The sequence below is a fragment of the Etheostoma spectabile genome, unplaced genomic scaffold, assembly GCF_008692095.1.
Source record: "Etheostoma spectabile isolate EspeVRDwgs_2016 unplaced genomic scaffold, UIUC_Espe_1.0 scaffold00001541, whole genome shotgun sequence".
NCBI lineage: Eukaryota > Metazoa > Chordata > Actinopteri > Perciformes > Percidae > Etheostoma > Etheostoma spectabile.
This window is the reverse complement of record NW_022602771.1, coordinates 70,580-93,813: the sequence shown is the minus strand read 5'-3', so window position 1 is coordinate 93,813 and position 23,234 is coordinate 70,580. Positions and strand designations below refer to the sequence as shown.

Below are 23,234 nucleotides of genomic sequence, written 5' to 3'. Positions count from 1 at the left end.
TTGACCTTCAATAGCTCAGTTGTTAGTGCGGCGGACTTTAGAGGCACAAATCCAGAATCCTTAGGTTACTGGCTCAAAGAAGCAGTCTCTTCCAGAGTTTCCCTTCACGGATCAATCAAGTACTTCTGATTCTGATGTAGAGATGGACAGACGACCCAAAAGCGTAATACTTCTTGCCGATACATAACAAAAACAAACAGGAAGGGCTCATTTAAAGGTTTTATTGCTTACTTAGCCATATAATTGTAACATTATTTATTAATATAACATTAAAAATAATCCCATGTGTCCTGTTTTGTTTTTTCTTTTTTACCTTTAAAAAAAAAAAAAAAAGATTTAGAAAGTAAGATGTTTAAACATGTTTATGTTTTTCCGAGGCCTGCCTAGGAGGGCACTATCAATCTCAACCTCAACAATCTTATACTCACATGTTGATGATCCTTCCAAAATTAACAGATCCTCTGGGTTGTTGCCAGGGTGGTGGACAAGTTGCTGTGGCTGCTGTGGGTGATAATCAGTTAGGTCCATTCTGGCTATAGGACATGAGCTTCAGAGTCAGTCCAGCCTGATCTTCATTGTTGCAGAGATCAAGACACCAGACAGACACCCCAGGAGAGCCACAGAAAGGCCGTCTGGCAGGCTTAACAGCCCAGGTGGACTGATGGTTGTTTGAGGCCCACAAGTGGACTTCGATCTGTAGTCCGTGTCATAAAACCTCTCCTGATTGGCACTCCTACTCAGTACGTCAGTCGGCCAGCCAAACAGTGGTAAACAGTAAAATATCCACCTGCTGGAATGTTACCGTAGTGGAAGCACTCCAGTATCATTGAGATCTTGAGCTTAGTTGATAAGATAAGAGTCCACTAAAGAGTGTAATTAATCACAGTCAAATGTAAAGACATTTAGATTTCATGTTAATTCCTGCATTATCATTATGTATTGTATTGCAATGTGTGCAGTGGTTTAAAAAGTACACAGAAGGTTTACTATGTAAAAGTACCAGTAAAACAATATAAAAATACTCATTGTACAAGTAATAATGCTTTATTAAAAATCTTACTTGAGTACAAGTAGACAAGTATATACAGCTAAATGTAATTAAAGTATTTAAAGTAAAAGTACTTGTGTAGTAAAAAAAAAAAAAAAAAAAATAATCCCATGTTAGTCATATTTTTTATGTTTTAATTTATTAAAAAAACTATTAAAGAAGATAAGGATAAACAAGACAAAGATAGGATGGCTGAGCATTCCAAGGCGCTGGGTTCAGGTTGCAGTCTCCACTGGGGGCTTGAATTCAAATCCCACTTCTTACATGAATTGTTTCCTTCTAGAACTAATTTCACAGACATGGTATTGGGAAGCTTGGACTCAGCTATTCTCTACATTGTAGTGGACATTAATTTGGGCAAGATACTGAATTGCAAGTACAGCCGTACCTTTTGTGAGCATCTGCATTATCAACCCATGTAAAGTTACCATGTGTACACAGTAGACCTATCTACTGCTATATTCATTGTTTATGGCAAGAGCTTTAAAACCTATTCTTGACTTGCCTTGTTCCACATCCTGTGTGAACGCTTAGCTTACTAAATGACTTAAGTTAGCCAGTAATTGTTGTGTCTTCAATAGCATAAGTGTTAATATTATGGAAGAAGCTGCCTGGCAAACCACTGTTGCCTTTCAGAACAGTGGTTCCATGGTGTAATGGTAAGCATTCTGGACTTTGAATCCAGTGATCCGAGTTCAAGTCTCGGTGGAGCCTGGTTTTAAGCCAGAGTACTGGTGGGAATAAAAAAATCAACCTCTACACTGTCCACATCTAGGCTAACGGGTAAAATATTCTTGGCTGTTTGACTGAAAACAGTATGTTGGTGGTGGCATGTTGAGCTGTGACCTGTACTTAACTTAAAAGAGCTCCAAATTTAGACTTAGTTGAACATATTGAAGATATTTCCACAATGTTGACCCAAATGTCAGTCTATTTCCCATCTAGTAGGCACATGTCTGGACACAGGTGGACATTTTGGACAGAAACATTGGTGGATATTGATTCCCACCCAGAGGTGAGTAGTAAGGAGTTACATTTACTCCGTTACATTTACTTGAGTAAGTTTTTGAAAAGATTGTACATCTAGTAGCAGTTTTAAATCACTATACTTTTACTTTTCTTCAGTAGATTAGTGAAGAAGAAACTATACTCTCACTCCGCTACATCAGGCTACAATGAGCTTGTTACTTTTCTTTTTACCTCTTTGGTATTCTACGCGTCATTGTTTTTACCCCAGCGTAATTTTAATGTTTTATTTTGAAAGAGAGAGAGAGTCTTCCGCTGAAGACTCTACCACGTGACTGTGTTTCACCAATCAAACGTTGTTGTGCAGTCACGTGACCATACTCGATCTCAGCGCCGGGAGAGGTTAGGTTTACGGTCTTACCAAATCAAAGATGTCAGAATCAACCGTTGCCAAGGCAACGCAGACCAGGAGGAAGGATGTTTGTCTTTTAAGTTACATACAGTATGTTTTGCACATGCAGTATCCATCCAAATTTGATGTGACAAGTCTCTTCACTTAAGCTATTTTGTTATTAATAAATACATTTTAATTTATTCTATTGATTGGATGAACTATAATTTCCCTAAATATGATTATTTTGTATTTTTGTCTGTCTGATTGATGCTTGTGTTAAGAAATAAATCAGACGTTACTCATCAGTTACTCACTACTTGAGTAGTTTTTTCATCAAGCACTTTTTTACTCTTACTCAAGTAATTATTTGGATGACTACTTTTACTTTTACTTGAGTCATATTATTCTAAAGTAACAGTACTTTTACTTGAATAAAATTTTTGGCTACTCTACCCACCTCTGTTCCCACCACAGGATTTATCCTGCATTGCACATTGGGGTACAGAGTCGGTGAGATGCCTTCACATCCCGCGCAATGTATTGCCATTGTCAAGCACATTTCCACACTGGTGACTTTCTTCCATGTCCCCATAAACACCCATATATTTGGGCTGACAATAGCGAAACTTTCCTTTGATAACTATGACCTGGATGACTGAGAACCTACTATATCATGACATAGTTGACTTACCATATTATTATTTCTGTGAGAGATCCTACTACACGTTGGAATATTCAGTCAGGATGGCTGAGCGGTCCAAGGTGCTGCGTTCAGGTCGCAGTCTCCACTGGAGGTGTAGGTTCCACATTGGGGATATTGTTTTTGTTTTGTTTTTTTGCTGTTTGTTGTGGTGGTGTAGCTTAGGGGGGGGTGGTAAGATAAGTTGCTTGCAAGGGTTACACAGTCATCAGCACACATTTGCACACCAACTTTCAACAGTACATTCCCTTACCTACTTCACATTCGCTCCTTTGGTTGCTTGGCCATTCTTATCAAATATGGCTGCCAGAAAGGGATGGGGACGAAGATGGTGCATCCTGTTTAATTAGTTACACAGTTAAGCAGTTACACTTATATTCCATGGTCTTCTTTTTATTTTATTAGCACTGTTCATTAGCTCATTGTATTCTTGCAAGACAGGCTGATCTGTAGAAGGCGCTGTAGCTTAGTGGTTAAAGCGCCTGTCTTGTGAACAGGAGATCCTGGGTCCAAATCCCAGCAGTGCCTGGTTCTCGCTTAATGAAGTGTATGCATATGATTTGTGATTCTTAACAGGTACAACAAAGTGACATGCAATGTTGTCTAATAACATTATATGTGGCTGAAAACAGTCTATACTAGTGGAGTGGAATGCTGGCTTTAAAAAGTTCAGGTGGGCTGTACGCTGTTAGGTCAGCCATTTTGGGAATCACTGGTTTAGACTTCCACCGATGACACTCATCAAGTGTGCAGGTGATGACGGATGGCCTCGCACCCTCTCACCCAACTCACCCCGGACACAACCTGTTCCAGCTTCTCCCCTCTGGTAGGCGCTACAGAGCACTTTACGCCAAAACCAACAGAGTCAGGACCAATTTCTTACCACAAGCCATCACTCTGATGAAATATTTGCACCGCTCTTCTATGGCTTCTGAATGAGAGTAAGTTTGTTGTTTTGTTTGTGAGTAGTACTCTAGAGGGTGTTGTGGCTTAGCTGGTTAAAGTGCCTGTCTAGTAAACAGGAGATCCAGGGTTCAAATCCCTGCAGCACCTTGTTGTTGCAGTCATTACCTCTGTTTGCATTCCATCATCATGTCTACCCAATCCCCATGCCACTCATTAAGCCCTGGTAGCAAATGAAAAAGACATGTTAAATTTACACACAAACATTACATCGACACAGGCTCAAGATGATACATGAAAACACATGAAATTCAGAGCAATGCAAGTTTGAGCTAGTTCGTTCATCAGGTTTTGTGGTTCTGTTTATAGAAACTACATCCTGTTATATTGCGTGATCATACATGAATTCACGAAATCCAGTGGGTCCTTGTGACTTCAGTGGTCCGTCATGGCCTGCAACAAATCCGGACCTGGTGGGTGTTGACGGACTGCGGATCACGGAGTAGACACGAAGCGGAGTGGATCCGCAGTTAGAGGAAGTCAGGGGTAAGGCCTCCTGCACACTGCCTGTGTGGTGTGAGCATGGCATTTCTGTTGCGTGGCATTTTCTTGGTCTTTGCACACCAAAATATTTTCTTACGCGGCGCTGTTGCTGCTAGCCTTGTCTGTACACATGTATGTTTCTCATTGACTTGTGATTCAATAACTTGTTAATTATTAATCTGGACTGGTTCGGAAATGAATCAGATCATCTAAAGTGGGTGGATTAACTACCCACATTACACCTGAAATACCCTCAAGATTTGAATGATCCTTTGGGACTTAAGTGCTTGGGGATCCCCATCAGTCATTCAGAACTGCCCAAGGTACTTGTGAGATAGGCTCTATCTTTGTCTGATTGGTCTGAATGGAGTCTGTCAGGCCTCAGGGGTTCTCCGCTGTAAAACTGAACACCTTTTACAGCTTTGATGGCTGAGTGGTTAAGGTGTTGGACTTGAAATCCAATGGGGTCTCCCTGCGCAGGTTCAAACCCTGCTCACAGCGATTTCCAACTACAGAATAAATAAGAATTCAGTCACATTTAGGGGAGGATGATATTTTGAGAAATTACAGTTTATTGGTGGTGCAGATCCTTACGAGTTGGCTCCCTCTTAGATCCATGACAACCCGGTGAATCTTCCTTCAGTTGCATATCCCGATATAGTCAACTAATATCAAAGCATCAATATATTAATTTTGATTCCAGCAGCACTGAAGACGTTAAAATCAGGCAGTCAGTGCCCAAAGTGCCTTGGTCGGTAAAGTTCATGTTTATTTCACCTCTGACCTCATTTAGCATCAAACACCTGAAACCCCACCTGACAGTGATGTCACAGGGTCCTGGTGTACACCGGGGCCATGTTCAGCCCGAACAAAACAAGGTTTAAAAACATTAAAAAATGTGTTCAATCCATTTCCCTTTAGATATTTATTGCCCCTCAACAGGCCACAACTGGGCAGAATTATATAATGCTTGTTAATCACTATAGCAAAAGCAAATATACACACTCTTTGTAGTGGAGATAACGTAAGTATTAACTGATTACCAGGCACTGCTGGGATTCTGACCCAGGATCACCTGTTTACAAGACAAGTGCTTTAACCACTAAGTTTAATTTCAGCATAACCAAAATTTATTTTTCTTGCTTTACAACAAGAACTATAAAGTTGGACTTGTTACGACATACTGTACTACGACTTTTTATGAATATTTTGACATACTATAGGCTACTATGAGTTTTTATTACTTTTTATGAATTTTTTGACAACTATACTATGACTTTTATGAATTTTCGACATATTATATTATGACTTTCATGAATATTTCGACATACTAAACTATGACTTTTTATGACTTTTTATGATTTTTTTGACATACTATGGCTTTAATGACTTTTTGTGAATTTTTGATATACTATTCTATGACCTTTTTTTGAAAAGGGGAATTAGCTCAAATGGTAGAGTGCTTGCTTAGCATGCGAGAGGTAGCGGGATTGATGCCCGCATTCTCCAGACTTTAGAATCTTTTTTTTTTTAGGAATATTTCGACATAATACAGTGTGACTTTTTATGACATTTTATGAATATTTATACTCTCTATTCACTCTAAGTCATACTATACTATGACTTTCACACATTTTTGACATATTATACTTTAACTTTTTTAGAATTTTTTGACATACTATACTATGACTTTCATGATTTTTTTGTCATACTAAACTATGACTTTTATGAATTTTATACATGTTATACCATGACCTTTTAAGACTTTTATGATTTTTCAACATACTATCCTATGACTTTTATGAATTTTGAAATACTATGCTATGACTTTTTATGAATATTTTAACTTACTAAACTATGACTGTTTATGATTTTTTTTGACATTTTATGAATTTTTGACATAGTATACTATGACTTTTTATGACTTTTTATAAATTTTTGACATAGTATTATGACTTTTTCAGTATTTATGAATTTTATGAAATTTTTAATATATTAAACTATTAATTTTTTTCTTAGATTCTTCTTGTTTTACAACAAGAACTATAAATTTGGACCTGTTACGACATACTATACTACGACTTTATAGGAATATTTTGGCATACTATACTATGACCTTTTATGACTTTTTATTAATATTTTGTCATAGGGGCGGCTGTGGCTCAGTGGTAGAGCGGTTGTCTGCCAATCGGAAGGTTGGTGGTTCGATCCCTGCAGTCATTGTCGAAGTGTCCTTGGGCAAGACATTGAACCCCGAGTTGCCCCCGGTGCTGTGCATCGGAGTGTGAATGTGTGTGAGTGTATATCTGATGAGCAGGTGGCACCTTGTACGGCAGCCACAGTGTATGAATGTGTGTGAATGGTGAATGTTTCCTGTAGATGTAAAAACGCTTTGAGCAGTTGTTAAGACTGGAAAGATATATAAATACACACATTTACATATTATACTATGAATTTTATGAATTTTTTAAAATATTAAACTATTATTTTTTTTGAGTTTTTGTCATACATACTATGACTTTTATGAATTTTTTGACACATTATACTATGAATTTTTTGGAATATTTTGTCATACTATACTATGACTTATGAATTTTTTGACATATTATACTATGAATTTTTATAATTTTTTAGACATACTATACTATGAGTTTTATGAATTTTCAACATACCAAACTATGACTTTTACGAATTTTTGACATGTTATACTATGACTTTTTATGACTTTTTATGACTTTTTATGATTTTTGACATACTATACTATGACTTTGTGAATTTTTTGACATACTATATTATGACTTTCATGACGTTTTTGAAATACTATACTGTGACTTTTTATGAATATTTTGACTTACTATACTGTGACTGTTGATGATTTTTTGACTTTTTATGAATTTTTGACATAGTATACTATGACTTTTTATAAATTTTTGACATACTATACTATGACTGTTTATCACTTTTTATGAATTTTTGACATACTATACTATGACTTTTTATAAATATTTCGACAAACTATAGTATGACTTTTTAGGAATTTGTCGACATACTATACTATGACTTTTATGAATTTTTTGACATACTAAACTATGACTTTTTATGAATTTTCGACACGTTATCCTATGACTTTTTATGAATATTTTGACGTACTATACTATGAGTTACTACGAGGCTTTGAAGACTAAAATTAATTTGTGGAGGAAAATATATTTCAAACTGAATCATTGTTTTTTTTTGACACACACACACACGCACACAGACACGCACAAACACTTTATGAATAAACCTCAGATAGTACAACCTGTTTTATTAGGAAGTGGTTTTACACTCTTTCAAAATAAAACATTCATGCAACAAAACTTAAATAAGGTGCTCGGGTTTTAAAACAGACGCAAACTGAAAAATAAAAACAAAACTGAGTTCTTCTGTTCGCCAACAAGAAATAAGGAGGAATAAAAGGATCTGTCTCTGTCTTCATGATATCGGGTTGGTCCTCTGATCTGTCCCCGTCTTCCCCAGACGCAGGCACGGCGTCATGGGTGGGCCTGACGGGCCTAGGCCCACCCACTTTTCAACAGGCCCACCCACAAATTTTCATAAAAAAAAAAAGAAAATAATATATTTAATTATAAAGAATTATTAAAAAGTGTCAAATTATCTCATAATTTGTGCTAAATGAGTCTAAATCTTAAGTAGTTTTTAACTTAATTTAAAAAAAAAGTTGTTTGTCTATTAAGTGACAGTGATCTGCGCAACATTTCCAACGCGCTAGACTGCCAGCTTAGTGAACTGAACACTCGATTCCACAGTGACACCTATGGCCTCATGGCATCTGCAGCAGTCCTGATGTCTCCTAGCCTTCAGACTAATGACACCAGCTGGTCAATGAGGACGTTTTCCCAAATATCCATGCTTTCTAAAAGCTCTGATAACACTGCCGATGACGTCCTGTACAGTTGAACGCGTCTTTTCCAGTGTCAACCGGATTAAAACACCAAACAGGAGCACCATGCTTACGTCTCGCCTTATGTCTCTGTGTCTGTTGACATACGAGAGCTTACAGTAACTCTTGACTTCGATGATATCATCAACATTTTAAAGAGCAAACCCCGCCGACTACTGCTGTAATTTGTGTCAGTGTGTGTGTGTGTGTGTGTGGCAACCTAAAAACATGCGATGAATCCGTAGGCTCTTCTTCTAGGCCTTTTTAGCGAGTTTAGTTGTGTAGCACGAGGGGATAAGAGTATGTGAAGGCTACTCTGTCTGTATTGAGATATATTAAAATAATCGATTCATAACCCGTTACAAATCTACAGGCGCATTTCTATTTCTATATCAGCTTGTTACTGTTCTTTTTCCCTCCTGGGTTCCCCTTGTTATCGGCGCTGTGTCTGTTGTTAATGTGATTTATTTCCTTTTGTTAAATATGGTTATAACATGAATCACACTAAAGTAACAGTTTGTCTCTTTCGGAAATAACTTGAGTCTCGTTTTACACGACAGATGACGTCAATGAACCAGTTCTGTGTCGGAGTATTGAATGAAACTGTTGGCCAGTGTTGTTGATCTGTAGTGTTGAAAACTTAAAAACAATTAAACAGAATTGTGAAATATTCAGCCTCCTGTTATACGAGCAGAACTACATTATGTTCTGGAGAAATATTAAATGCCTGACCACTATTCCAGTCTATGGAGCTTTGCGTAATAGCGCAGCCAGGTGTGGTGCGTAATGGAGATTCCAAAGCGCTCCTCTCTGGGCAGAACCAAGGAGAGCGGTCGCGGATAGGGTCGTCCTATACAACAAAACGTTTGTACAATGTTTTTTTACAACATATTTAAAGAGCATCAAGCTATTGAAATCTCTATTATGTTAGCACAGATAACATAACAGTATATTAGTCATTTGTATTAGGTTAAACAGTGATTTGATATCATGTTTTAATTTAAGGCCCACCCAAAATTGGTCTGGCCCATCCAAAACTGGAATCCTGGCGCCGTGCCTGATGTATACCTGCATGCATTTCAAAATGTAGGCCAAGTATGTACTTTAAAAAAAGAAACAGAGCCGCATTGACACAAAAAAAGAATTTTTCCAGCAGAAAACACCATTTTAAGGACACACAGTAGACCTACAATGAAAGTGTAATTGCACTGCTTTGTAAATAGTAAGAACCTTCATCATCACAAACCTGATGGTGCAGCACTTGATCCACATGGATCCCCTTGCTGTCCCTCTGGCTGTTCCTCTCTCTGTCCCATTTATGTTTTTTTCTTCCTCACTCTCTTCTTCATGCTCTTCACCCTCTTCTTCATACTCCTCACCCTCTTCTTCATCTTCCTTACCCTCTGGAATATCCCTCTCTTTCATCACATGCCCTCTCCCCAAACTCCTCTGGCTCTCCCTCTTCCTGCTCTTCAGTCCCTTGATTTGTTTCTCTCACTGCTGTTTTTCTCTCTTTTTGTTTACTAGGGCTCTATACCGCTTCCTCGTTTCATGATAAATATTAGAAGAAGATGGTATGGGGTATGCATTACATTTCCCTCCCTACTCAACACGGACATGAAGCCTGTTGATTACTTTACACAAATGTAGCTATTTGTTATCGCAATGCAACACCAAAGAGGAATGAAGTTACGTTTTAACATCACAACATTGTGTAGACCTAGCAAGGAATGTGACATTTGGATTTTCGCTTCTTTGTTTGATTGATAGATAGATAGATAGATAGATATTTATTGATCCGAAAAAAAGGGAAATTATAGTGTTACAGCAGCGTACAACAGTCACACAGTACAGACTAAAAATATAAATGAAATATACGTACAATATACATGAAAAAATAATAATAATAGGATTTAAAGAACAAATATTTGAATATATACAGGATGGGGAAACAAAATGTGCAACTACCTAAATAATATGCTGAAAAACACGATCAAGTTGTAAACATGTCAAGACCAGACATTTACTAACGTAATTTCACTCTCTGTGTGAGGAGCAACAGGAACACGGTTATGTGCAAGAACAACAAGACTCTTACGAGATAAAATTGTTTTGCTTACCTAAGACTCTGGCAACAGGAGAAATCGGAGCTTCTGTCTCAGAGAGTAGTGTCTCATTCACCGAGGAGCAGCACCACGTGTGGACGTGGCAGGCACCCTACGATATTTTGCTCTGAATTAGATTATTATTACACTGAATTGTGTAGAAGTTTGCGTCGCACATTAGTCCCGCTTTCGGCGCGTGTAAAATCATAGTTAATTACTATTTCTTTTGTTTGAGCCATGCAGAGCAGAGTGGCGCAGCGGAAGCGTGCTGGGCCCATAACCCAGAGGTCGATGGACCGAAACCATCCTCTGCTACTTCCTATGCTTTGTATTTGCATTAAGTCTATGTCCAGGCTGTTAACAAAGCATCTGTTAAGTGTCTGAAGTGAAATGTCTCCATCTGTTGAAGAGTAAACTTAATGGCATGTCAAGTTTATTTCTTCCATAAAAATGGAAACTACAGTGTTCATAATATGTAACACCCATAAAAACTGCAGCAAAACACAATACATATACCACAGTACAAGTACATAAACACTGTAAAATAGCAAGGAAAACATGTATGTTTAAAGTGCTTGTTGTGCTGTCTACCAGTCAGATTACCACAGGAGGTAATATCTTCTGCAGCTCTTTTAAAGACTCTACCATAATACCTGCTGGAGATGCCAGGTCCTCATACATGGAAAGCATGAGCTCTACCACTGAGCTAGGTAGGGGGCAGGGTAGGGGTGAAAACATACCCCTATAAAATGGGACACCACTTGGTTACATCATCATACAGTATTAATCACAAACTTCCAAGATGCCGTCTCTGTCTGTTGACTGTGTAGGTTTTGACAACAGTGACATATGCATGTACATATTTATATATTTTATAGTTATTTTATGTTCACTTTGGTGGTGCAGAGCCAGATGTTCTTATCTGTGTAGTACTTAGGTCTGTTTGCAATACATATGTGTATACACATGTATCATGTAACCATACATATACACTCTGTATACATGGTGTGTGTTGTATATCTGTTTCAGTTATCACCGTTTTGAATGTCATTGGTGTTCAGAAAAACATTTTGTTAACAAAAATCCGTCTTTATTGGTGATAATTTAAACATAATAGGCAAAAACATTAAAAAATATATATTATATTAACAAACCGTTATCAACCATTAGAACCATAACTAACATGTCACACACATAAAAAGGAACTCAAATGTGTAAAACTAAAAAAAAATACACACAAGACCACAAACAAATTAACTAGAGCTGTTCTGATATTCCTGACAAGTCTGATGCCTGTTGGCCAGTAACCCTCCCCCCCTCCCCCCACAAACACACACACACACACAAACACACACACACACACACACACACACACACACACATTTCATCAGTGTCTTGTATCAAAACCAAGTGCCAACCAAGTGCATGAACAAGAATTAATTACAAATGATTACAGTAATTCAGTACCAATGTAATAATGAATGGGTACAACATGAACACATGATTTAAGAAACTTCTGCTCGCTGTCAGCCCCAAAGTGGACCAGCTGCTGTTTCCTCCTGTTTCAAGAAAGCTCGCGTCCTCCCTTGATTTTGTATTTCACTGTCTATGGTTCCAAGGGCCATACACCCCTTACCCCTTGTTCAAAAAGTTTATTGGGACAGCACTAGGTTCGCGTGAACCCGCAAAACCAAGGGGAAGGGGTGAGATAGAGAAATGAGATTCAGCCCAAAACCTCCTGGAACACAAACTAAGCGGTAAGCCCCCTTTTTAATACCTCAGAGTATCGGACAACACAACAAGCACTTTAAATGTACATGATTTACAGTTTCTATTTTACTTTGTATCTATTTACAGTATTGTACTGTAGGAAATTTATTATATTGTGTTTATGCTGCCGTTTTTATGGGTGTTAGATCAGGCTTGAGCGCTGTAATTTCTATTTTAATGGATGAAATAACATAATTCACTTCAGACACTTGCAGCAACAGATGCTTTGGTAAATGTCAACAGGCTTGCAGTACAATCAAGTCACAAAGCATGGCAATTAGCAGAGGATGATTTCGATCCATCGACCTCTGGGTTATGGGCTCTGCATGCTTCCGCTGCGACACTCTGCTCTTTAGAGCTGGGGTCTGGATGATCTGTGTTCCACATTTTGAGGGAAGGTTCCAACAGTTTACAGGTTGTAAAGTTAAACATTTGGTAGACCTTGCCACTATCTTTTATGCTTCCTGATTACTCACACATTGATTATTCACATATAACACTTGTGATTGGCTGGCGTTTTAAAAAGGGCATTGTGAGTACAGATATAAACATCAGTAAGGAGTCTACCAAGTTTCCTCTTATCATTTTAGTTTGGACACCCAGTGAGGCGTACTGTAATTAATTAAATAGCTTAGCACATTTGGTCATTTTGTCAAACTCTAGAAATGATCCCTGAAAGTATAGTCTTGGTTAGACTGAGGGGGGGGGAACTGCATCTCATTCACTGCAGAGTGATTGTCACTCAGGGTTCAAAGGGACAGAAGCTAATCGTTACGTGCTCCAGATGACTCTGAGGTGAGAAAATCTATTTAGATCTTTAAGAAGACCGATATGTAGATTGAATTAGATTTTCAGTCACTGTTGTCTCAATACTTCAGTGTCAGCCTACTTATTCTCTCCAATAAATACTCCAGTCCTTTCTTTGCATTAATACTGGTTCTTAACATGCTTTCGTTGGCTCAGATTATGGAAAACAACAATATAAGTTACCATAGCTATGCGGACGAAACACAAATTTACATAACCTTGTCGCCAGGGGACTATAGTCCAATACATAAACTGACTAAGTGCATTGAACAAATTAACGTCTGGATGTGCCAGAACTTTCTGAAATTAAATGAAGGAAAAACTGAGGTTGTTGTTTTTGGAGCAAAAGAGGAACGATTAAAAGTCTGCGCTCAGCTTCAAACAACAATGTTAAAAACAACAGACAAAGCCAGAAATCTTGGTGTAGTCATGGACTCAGACCTGAACTTTAACAGCCACATTAAGACAATAACAAAGTCAGCCTACTATCACCTTAAGAATATATCAAGGGTTAAAGGACTTATGTGTCAACAGGATTTGGAAAAACTGGTCCATGCTTTCATCTTCAGTAGACTTGACTACTGTAACGGGGTCTTTACAGGTCTCCCTAAAAAATCAATCAGACAGCTGCAGCTGATTCAGAACGCTGCTGCTCGAGTCCTCACTAAGACCAAGAGACTGGATCACATCCCTCCAGTCCTCACAAAGACCAAGAGAATGGATCACATCACTCCAGTTCTGAAGTCTTTACACTGGCTTCCTGTACCTCAAAGAATTGATTTCATAGTACTTTTGCTAGTTTATAAATCACTAAACGGTTTAGGGCCAAAATACATTTCTGATCTGCTACTACACTATGACCCCCCCAGACCTCTCAGGTCATCTGGGACATGTCTGCTTTCTGTCCCCAGAGTCAGAACTAAACAGGGGGAAGCATTTTAAGCTTGTTGCGTATTTCATTAGCATTGTGTTGGGGTGATGGGCACAGGTGGGGCTCAAAAATTTCTCCTTCCCCCGATTTCACTTTCACTTTTTACTGACAAAATCAAGTCTGTGTTTTGGTAAAAATATTTTGTATGAGATGTTTCCTGTTGTCAAATGATATCGGAAAGCTGAATCGGGCAGTAGAGCCATGAAAAGACCCCATGCCAATCTACCATAGTCTTTCAAGTCAGTGACAAATCCAAGCTGCATTTCCTTTTTACCAAAATTCAAGTTCCAATGTTGGTAAAATGTTTTGCTTCAAAAGTAGTCTTTCGTCCAATATTATCATAAAGTTCAGTCTGGCAGTGGAGCCATAAAAACACCACATGCCAAACAAACTACTTAACAATTGCCTTTTGCGTCACTGACTGATCACATTTACTTGATGGAAAATTACTATTATGCTGTTTTAGTGTAGCTCGTTGGTCTAGGGGTATGATTCTCGCTTCGGGTGCGAGAGGTCCCGGGTTCAACTCCCGGATGAGCCCTGATGCTATGTGCTGTTCCAACCCTGATCTTTACTTTAAAATCCAGTTTATTGTTAAATTAACCCAGATTAGGAACCAGCACAATTGTTGTACAGCATGTTGGCAATTTTCATATCCTGCTTCAACTGCACGCAGTAGAAAAAAACTGGGAAAAGATATGAGGAACAATGAGCAGGACATGACTCTCCTTGTTCATTGGTCTAGGTTTATGATTCTCGCTTAGGGTGCGATAGGTCCTGGATGAGACTACTTTGCATATAAGTAGAGGAATGGATTGAATAATCTGGTTTATTTATGGAATATGATGGAAAAGAGTGTCACTTGCGAGGCAAATTCATCACAATACTACTATCACTTCTTAGTGGCAAAATCAAGTCGCTTTCCAGCCGCTGCATTTATCAATGTACGATCATCCTTACTCTCTGATTGGTGTGATACGAACGTTTCATGAATATCACGTAAAGCCTGTCGTAAAATGATTTCTGCGCTCATATCTACCTCACCTCTTTTTTTTGTTTCTTGTTATGTCTCAGCAAGAAGTATTAGGCTTTTGGGTCGTCCGTCCGTCTCTACATCAGAATCAGAAATTCTTCATTGATCCCTGAAGGGAAACTCTGGAAGAAACTTCTCCTTCTAGCCGGATTTCAGCTTTGAGCCTCTACAGTCCTCTACAGTCCTACGCTCTACCAACTGAGCTATCGAAGGGAGCTAGCAAATGTATATGCACTTTCCATTCTTGTGAATGTGATAACACAGGACCCCCTGGAGGTGCTTTCAGGAGCGCACTTCCAGTCTCAATGCCCAGATGTATTACAAGATTTGAAGTGAACATTATACTGTCCAGTGATGGTGGTATAGTGGTGAGCATAGCTGCCTTCCAAGCAGTTGACCTGGGTTCGATTCCCAGCCATTGCAGTAGCTTTCTTTGAGTTGTGTTACTTGCTTTTTTTACAAGAAGTCAGCAGAAAGGTTACTTGCCCAACCTGGTTCTCTTTGAGCTGCACGATTATGGCCAAAATGATAACGACAAATACTTTGATCAATATGGAGATCACGATTAATAATCACAATTATTTGTTGATTTTCTACTCCAAAGTGCTGGAAAGGAAGGTTTCACCAATTGTTGAACCTCAGGTTAACAAGGAATAATCTCAGCAAGGCGATTGATGGATGATTCTAGTTACTTCACCAAGTTCAGCCCATTGATACAGCTGTAAGAGACCACATTGGTTGGCTTCCAGCTGTGTAATAAATGTAGATGGCAGTGGTGGGATTTAAACCCACACCTCCAGAGAGACTGAAACCTTAGTCCAGCACCTTAGACCGCTCGGCCACACTACATGCAAGCATTAGTTCTCCACATCGTGACAAACACAGGCACCGTAACTAACGGTATGCTTATAAATGTTAATGGAAAAAAAAACCTTCGTAAGGAAAAAGCCAATAGCTACATCCCCTGAAGATTTTCAGATTTTTTTTTTCTTTTTCCTGAGATAGACTTAGACTTATTTTTACCAATCCTTTGGGATGACTCCCACAAGGATATTGAAATTTCACTGAATAAAAGAAGAAACCTGGGTAAAACATGTAATGTTAATGTTGTATATGGCTTCAAAACCTGTAAATGCAACTGCGGTGGATGGAAATCAAACCTGGGCAAAATGATTGCACTGCTATGGTATGAATCATAGTCAAAAAGTAACACAACTGCTGTCTTTCTAGTGGACAATACAACGTTCACTGCAAATCTTGTAACACAGTACTCCACAGTACCTGTGAGATAACACAATATTGTTTGTGAAGGCACATCTGGGATTTGGTAAACCGTGAGGTGTCATTTTTGACACAAAAAGCCGTATTGACACAAAAAAAGAATTTGACAGCAGAAGGCACTATTTTAAGGACACACAGTAGACCTACAATGAAATTGTAATTGCACTGCTTTGAAAATAGTAAGAACCTTCTTCATCACAAACCTGATGGTGCAGTACTTGATCCACATGGATCCACTTGCTGTCCCTCTGGCTGTTCCTCTCTCTGTCCCATTTATGTTTTCTTCCACATCACTCTCTTTTTCATGCTCTTCACCCTCTTCTTCATCCTCCTCACCCACTTCTTCATCCTCCTCACCCTCTGGAATATCCCTCTCTGTGTCAGAGCCCTCACTTTCATCACACGTCCTCTCTCCAAACTCCCAAAACTCCTCTGGCTCTCCCTCTTCCTGCTCTTCAGTCCCTTGATTTGTTTCTCTCACTGCTGTTTTTCTCCCTTTTTGTTTACTAGGGCTCTATATCGCTTCCTCGTTTCATGGTAAATATTAGAAGAAGATAAAACGTAGGGGTATGCATTACATTTCCCTCCCTACTCAACACGGGCATAAAGCCTGTTGATTACTTTACACAAATGTAGCTATTTGTTATCTCAATGCAACACCAAAGAGGAATGAAATTACGTTTTAACATCACAACATTGTGTAGACCTAGCAAGGAATGTGACATTTGGATTTTTGCTTCTGCTTCGATGAGTTTGATAGATAGATAGATAGATAGATAGATAGATAGATATTTATTGATCCAAAAAAAAGGGAAATTATAGTGTTACAGCAGCGTACAACAGACACACAGTACAGACTAAAAATATAAATGAAATATACGTACAATATACATGAAAAAATAATAATAATAGGATTAAAAGAACAAATATTTGAATATATACAGGATGGGGAAACAAACTACCTAAATAATATGCTGAAAAACACGATCAAGTTGTAAACATGTCAAGACCAGACATTTACTAACGTGATTTCACTCTCTGTGTGAGGAGCAACAGGAACACGGTTATGTGCAAGAACAACAAGTGAAAAGGAAAATCACATCTCCAAAGATAAATTTGCCAGATGTGACTCCCTGATGGTCTAGTGGCTAGGATTCGGTGCTCTGGCCGTGGCCAGGGTTAAATTCCCGGTCAGGGAAGTGTTACGAATTGATAGATAAAGGAGTTTGAAAGACTGAGTTCCTCTTTTGAAACCATTTACAACAGAAATATTACATATTTTACCCAGGGTTCTTCTCTTATTCAATGATCTCAGAAAAGTAAAAAAATCCAAAAATATACAGGGGATGTAGCTCAGTGGTAGAGCGCATGCTTCGCATGTATGAGGCCCCGGGTTCAATCCCCGGCATCTCCAACTAGTGTTATCGTCCAGTCTATCAAAGAGCTGCAGAAGCTCTTATTCTGAAAGAGAAAACTATTAAAAGGCAATCTCCTTGTGTTCATGGTGATTAATGCAAAAGTCAGTCTTAATGACCAGATGTGTTGCAAGATTTGCAGTGAACAGTTGCATCGCCCAGTGATGGTGGTATAGTGGTGAGCGTAGCTGCCTTCCAAGCAGTTGACTGCTGTTGGAGTCTCAGCCATCGCAGTAGCTTTCTTTGAGTGATGTTAGTTTTTAACGATGATTTATACCATAGCAGTGCAAGCATTTTGCCCAGGTTTGATTTCCAGCCACTACCAGGTTTTGAAGCAATATACAACATTAACTTTACATATTCCACCCAGGTTTCTTCTCTCATTCAGTGATCTCACCAAAAAGTCAAAAGAATCTGAAAATCGCATTGCATTAGTTAGAAAATTGCATTAGTTTTCATTGTGTGGTAACTTGCTTTATTTTTGAAGATTAACCAGAAAGTTTACTCACCCAACCCGATTTGATAAAATATTAGATCTCTGTTATGATACAAATAAGGGAGCATATCAATCAATCAAGCTGCCTCCACGAGGATCCACAGACACAGGCAGTGCACTACGATTTGCACTTTGACCGTGTCTGGTAACTACTACTAACCAGTTGAAAAGTTTATCAACAGAGCAGAGAGCAGCAGAAAGGCAACAGGTGTGTTACTTTTCGACTATGATTTTTACCATAGCAGTGCAATCATTTTGCCCAGGTTTAATTTCCAGCCACCGCAGTTGCATTTACAGGTTTTGAAGCCATATACAAAATTAACATTACATGTGTTACCCAGTTTTCTTCATCCCAAAAGGATTAATAAAGTTTGTGTTACTCCTTAATAAGTAGGCCTAATGTTTTTTTATTATAGCTTACATTGGTTTCATAACCTTCTCAATTAGTCTCACATCCCTGGACCAATAACGTGGCCTATATACAGCACGTATGTAGTGTAGTTTACATTCATCACACCGGGAACACCACAATGCTTCTTAATCTTTTTATTTTGGTTCGGCCACTTGTCAGAAGAATATAAAAACATGAATATTGTTTTACATATGCTCACAGCGTGTATTGAAGTCACTTACTTCTTTTTCTAGTTGTTGTCCCTTTCTGATTGTTCTGTATGAACAATAATTATACAAAGAATTAGATATAGCTTATAGAGATTTGTGCATATGCTTGTAAAACATGTTCTCGTGTTGTGAATCGATACCATGATCTATTTAAGAAACCCGTGAACGTGCACTTATCCCAGCTATCTACACCTGGCTTGACATAGCTCCACCTGTTCATCCTGGCTCGGCAAACGTGCAACCGATTAAGCCGCGATGAGCAGATCACACTAAGTCAAGCTGCACTTTTTCATTTATTCTGGATATCTTTATTCTACTTTCGTGCAACAGGCCCCTGGTTGCTCACACGTTGACTGTTCACATTGAAGTTTTAAAAAAGGCAGTGATTTTAGCTTTGATTTACTCATCAGCTCTTTTTTTAAGGGATTTTAGACCTGGAACGAGCCATCTTTTATTTCCTGTGGAGGTCCAAGTGGGAACGAGTGCAAAGAAGAGTGATGAAGAAACCAAAGGAGAAAGGAGGGAAAGGAGTGCCGGACCTGTTATCGTTTTTATTGAGCAGATTTACAGCTATACACATAACAGCAGCCACGACCCCATCTAGAAATCCTAAGAGTGCAGCTATGGCATGGATCTGGATGGGATCATACCTCAGAAGATTGAAGATCTTACCCTCTGATCTTAAAGTACCTGGGTCTTTAATCCTACATCCAAACCTATGCTTTTATCCAGACCTTTTTAAAACGTTTTCACCTTGAGCAAAAGAACTGTATGTTTTTAACACATCTCATTTCAGTTGTGCAGGAGCCGGATCCAGTGAGTCCAGTGCGGGGGCTGGCTTTGAGGCATTTGCTCTGGGAGGGCCACTCTGGCGTAGACCTGTAGGCAACGACTGGCTCCTTGCAATTCCCGTACTTACCAGCAAGGGAGGTCCTCACAGCACAGCTAGTGCTAAGAAACCAAAAGGCCAAAGAAACAGATAGCAGCATGTAACTTTGCAAATCACTGGCTCACCCTGGCCGCCATCAAATGGCGTTTTTCCACTGCTGGTAACGGCTCGCCTCGGCTTGGCTCGGCTTGGCTCGGCTCGCCTCGGCCCATTCTATGTTCGTTTTCCATTGCAGATTGCGTAAAGCCTGAGCGTGGCTGGTCACTATAGCAACACGTGATGACGTAATTTTCAGCGCGACTCACAACAGCACGTCGGCTACTCGCCACAGCCAGAAGAAATGTTTTGTTTCAAAAGAAGCTAAAGGAAGCAACAAAAATCACCGCTAAAAAAACAGGAGTTTGGGAATTCTGACGGAGTTCAGACGTGGACATGACGGTTGTTCGACGAAACAAAAGGGTAAGTTAAGTTTCCTGGTAACGTTAGCTACATTTGCATGTGTTCAGCGTTGCAGTCAGTATCTACTACACGCTATGTAAAGTACATGAACTTTAGCAACCATGATTACACTATGAAGCAATATGAAGCCGCTAGTAGCCCGAACAGTTGAAAAGTGAGAATAGTGCAGAGAGTGGATAATCTGTCGGTGTCGGGCTAGATTTGTTTTAAATGTCCCGTTTGTTCTGGAAACACACTCCGTGCTCTTGTTTGCTAACAACGCAGTCATAAGTGACGATTCTCTCCGACCAACCAGCAGTCTGTAGGTTTCCACGTCACCTTTTGGTATCGCCTCGGCTCGCTTGGAACCTGGACTGAGGTAGTACTAAAAAAAGTACCTGGTAGCAGGTCCCAGGGACTTTTTTTTGTAATGGAAAACCCAAAAAAGCGAGTAGAGCCGAGGCGAGTCGAGTAGATACCACGCAGTGGAAAACCGCCATTAGACTAAAATGACAACAACACGCAGACACCTAACATTTTTATTATTATTAATTTGCATGGCAATAACACACACAAAAGGGAAGAACAGGAGACAAGGGTAAGAATCATTGCACGCCTTCGCCCAGCACTCACCCAGCAGAGTGCAGTATTCCTCGTCAATGCATATGTGACCTGCCTTGATTACTGTATTAGTATTTATTATATGTTGTCTAGACTCACTAATTGTTAGGGTCAAACCCTCCAGTAAAAAATACTCACGGACACAGACTTGCTTTTGTGCTTTGCAAAGGGGATGAATTCTGAAAATATTCAGCAGTCTTTCCAAAGCTCTCATCCCCTGCTCGGCCGTTTTATTGCGGGTGTGTGAACAGAAAGTTGAATTACATAAATGGGTTAGTATATGATATTATTTGCTTTACTATTGGTTGAGCTGTAACTGGGTGTATTAGGAAAGTTTAGGTTTAACAAGAGGAATTAAACCTCAGTATCAGTAGCAGTGTCTAGCTTTCAATCATATTAATAGCCTTTATAAATGAGTTGCATCTCTTGTTTCCTAGAGAGGAGACAAAATGAGAACTTTATGAAATGTGTTATTAAATAGACGTTTACATAAACATAACCATCCATCAGACATTGTCTAAACAAACTTACCAACTGGAAAGTAAGTTTTCACCCAATGATATGAATTGTTTTGTGGTTTGTTTTATCCTTTTTTTGAGCCAGAATGACTTATTGTACTCTGTCTTTTGTTGTTATAGAAACCAGAAGTCCGCTGTCTCTCCCCTTCCTTTCCTCACCAAGTGGTGCTCGCACTGGACCGGTGAAGACAGGTGGAAGGGTGTTTGTGTTGGACCCCTATGAAAAAGGCTATCGACGACCTGCTTCATAAACACCGTGGCCAGAAGGAGATGCTCAAGCTTGTAGACCAGGACTATGCTGGTCTAGTTCACAACTCCTGTAAAGACCCAAACAGCATGCCTATCAAAAATGAACATGTCTAACAGCATTTTTAACATTTGCAGTAAAATATCAATGGTTCATTTACCACGAACATGCAGAAAAACCCTAAACTTTCTAAAAAACACATATCTTTTGCTATGTTAGGCCTCGTATCCAAACTACGTGTCGATGTAGCCTTGGTAAATAACTAGCAACAAAACATTACAGACCAAACTAATTACTATTAGACAATACAAAAAACTAAATTTAGATAACTTTACTAATGATATAATTTCAATTAACTGGGATAGATATCCGTTAATTCCAAATGTACATTCTGAATTGAATACAGTTCTTGATAAACATGCTCCTCTGAAAACTATTAAAGTAAAAGGCAGGCATCTTCCCTGGATAAGAGCTGACTTTATTAGACCTTTCAGGCAGAGAGATGCTGCTTGGGCCACATTTCATAAGTTTAAGAATCCGACTGATTGGGATGAATACAGGAGGCTACGAAATCTAAGCAAAACAATGACGGGAAATGCCAAATCCAGTTATTACAAAGAATCTCTCATTGAAAATTTCAAAAATCCTAAACAATTCTGGCCTAAGATTAAAACAATAACTAGTGCATCTGACGAATCTGTACCTAAGCAAATTAAAGTTGTAGTAGTAATGAAATTTTACAAGAACCACTTTTAATGGCCCAAGCCTTTAAATTTGGCATACATAAATCCACTTGGAGTCGCGGATGAACTGATTTCAATTTTTGAGGTCAAAGGTGAAGGTTACTGTTTCATTACATCTCCAGAACTGTAAATATATTTCTTCTGAACTGGTGTTCTTGGTTAATGTAAAGCCCCAGTAGCCTGATGGATAAGGCATTGGCTTCCTAAGCTAGGGATTGTGGGTTCAAGTCCCCATCTGGGCTGATTCTCAGCAGAGTGGCACTGTGGAAGCGTGCTGAGCCCATAACCCAGAGCTTGATAGATCAAAAACATCCTCTGCTAACTCTTTGCTGTTGACACAACGGTGAACACTCTGAAAAGGAATATCAAGAGAATATGGCCCTCAGCCTAATTTCCATGGTGAGATATCACTGGTGATCTGCTTTAAAAAGTGGTCGACAGTACCATGAAAAGTAACGTTCTTGAGGAAAATTAACGGTTTACTGTCCAGTTTGACAAATCGACATCCACTACCCTGTCAGGACCCTGTAGTAATGCTGACTTTCTAGTGATGTGATTGGTAAGTGGTTGGGCTGGATACAGGTTTTAATCATATCCATTGGTTGCATGGACTTCAATACCCCGGTGCCACCACCTGATCGCCGTCTTGTCTTTGTTGTTCAACAAATATTTGGGCTCTCACCTAAACACACCCGAAGCATCTCAGCCCACCCAAAATCTCACTGCACCTCAAAGGGCTCTCAAGCACTCCCAGCTTTGCTTTTGCAGAAGAGCGCCTTGTTATAACTTTCACAGAATCCCTCAGTTAAATCACAGTCAGTA

At 39.1% G+C, this 23,234-nt stretch overlaps 1 long non-coding RNA gene and 7 other non-coding genes across 8 annotated transcripts; all 8 read left to right on the top strand.

Annotated features, from left to right (window-relative positions):
• The first annotated feature begins 543 nt into the window (after nt 1-543).
• On the top strand, nt 544-22,336 carry LOC116675132 (uncharacterized). The gene is made up of 3 exons (XR_004328299.1): nt 544-554; nt 3,629-3,637; nt 21,543-22,336. It is a non-coding gene; the product is annotated as an uncharacterized LOC116675132 (long non-coding RNA).
• trnaq-uug (transfer RNA glutamine (anticodon UUG)) lies at nt 1,691-1,762 on the top strand. The gene has a single exon. It is a non-coding gene; the product is annotated as a tRNA-Gln (tRNA).
• Nucleotides 3,564-3,636, top strand: trnat-ugu (transfer RNA threonine (anticodon UGU)). The gene has a single exon. It is a non-coding gene; the product is annotated as a tRNA-Thr (tRNA).
• trnat-agu (transfer RNA threonine (anticodon AGU)) lies at nt 4,088-4,161 on the top strand. Its single transcript has one exon. It is a non-coding gene; the product is annotated as a tRNA-Thr (tRNA).
• trnas-uga (transfer RNA serine (anticodon UGA)) lies at nt 4,974-5,055 on the top strand. Its single transcript has one exon. It is a non-coding gene; the product is annotated as a tRNA-Ser (tRNA).
• trnap-cgg (transfer RNA proline (anticodon CGG)) lies at nt 14,580-14,651 on the top strand. The gene has a single exon. It is a non-coding gene; the product is annotated as a tRNA-Pro (tRNA).
• Nucleotides 15,495-15,566, top strand: trnag-ucc (transfer RNA glycine (anticodon UCC)). The gene has a single exon. It is a non-coding gene; the product is annotated as a tRNA-Gly (tRNA).
• trnaa-cgc (transfer RNA alanine (anticodon CGC)) lies at nt 17,767-17,838 on the top strand. Its single transcript has one exon. It is a non-coding gene; the product is annotated as a tRNA-Ala (tRNA).
• Nucleotides 22,337-23,234: the final 898 nt, after the last annotated feature.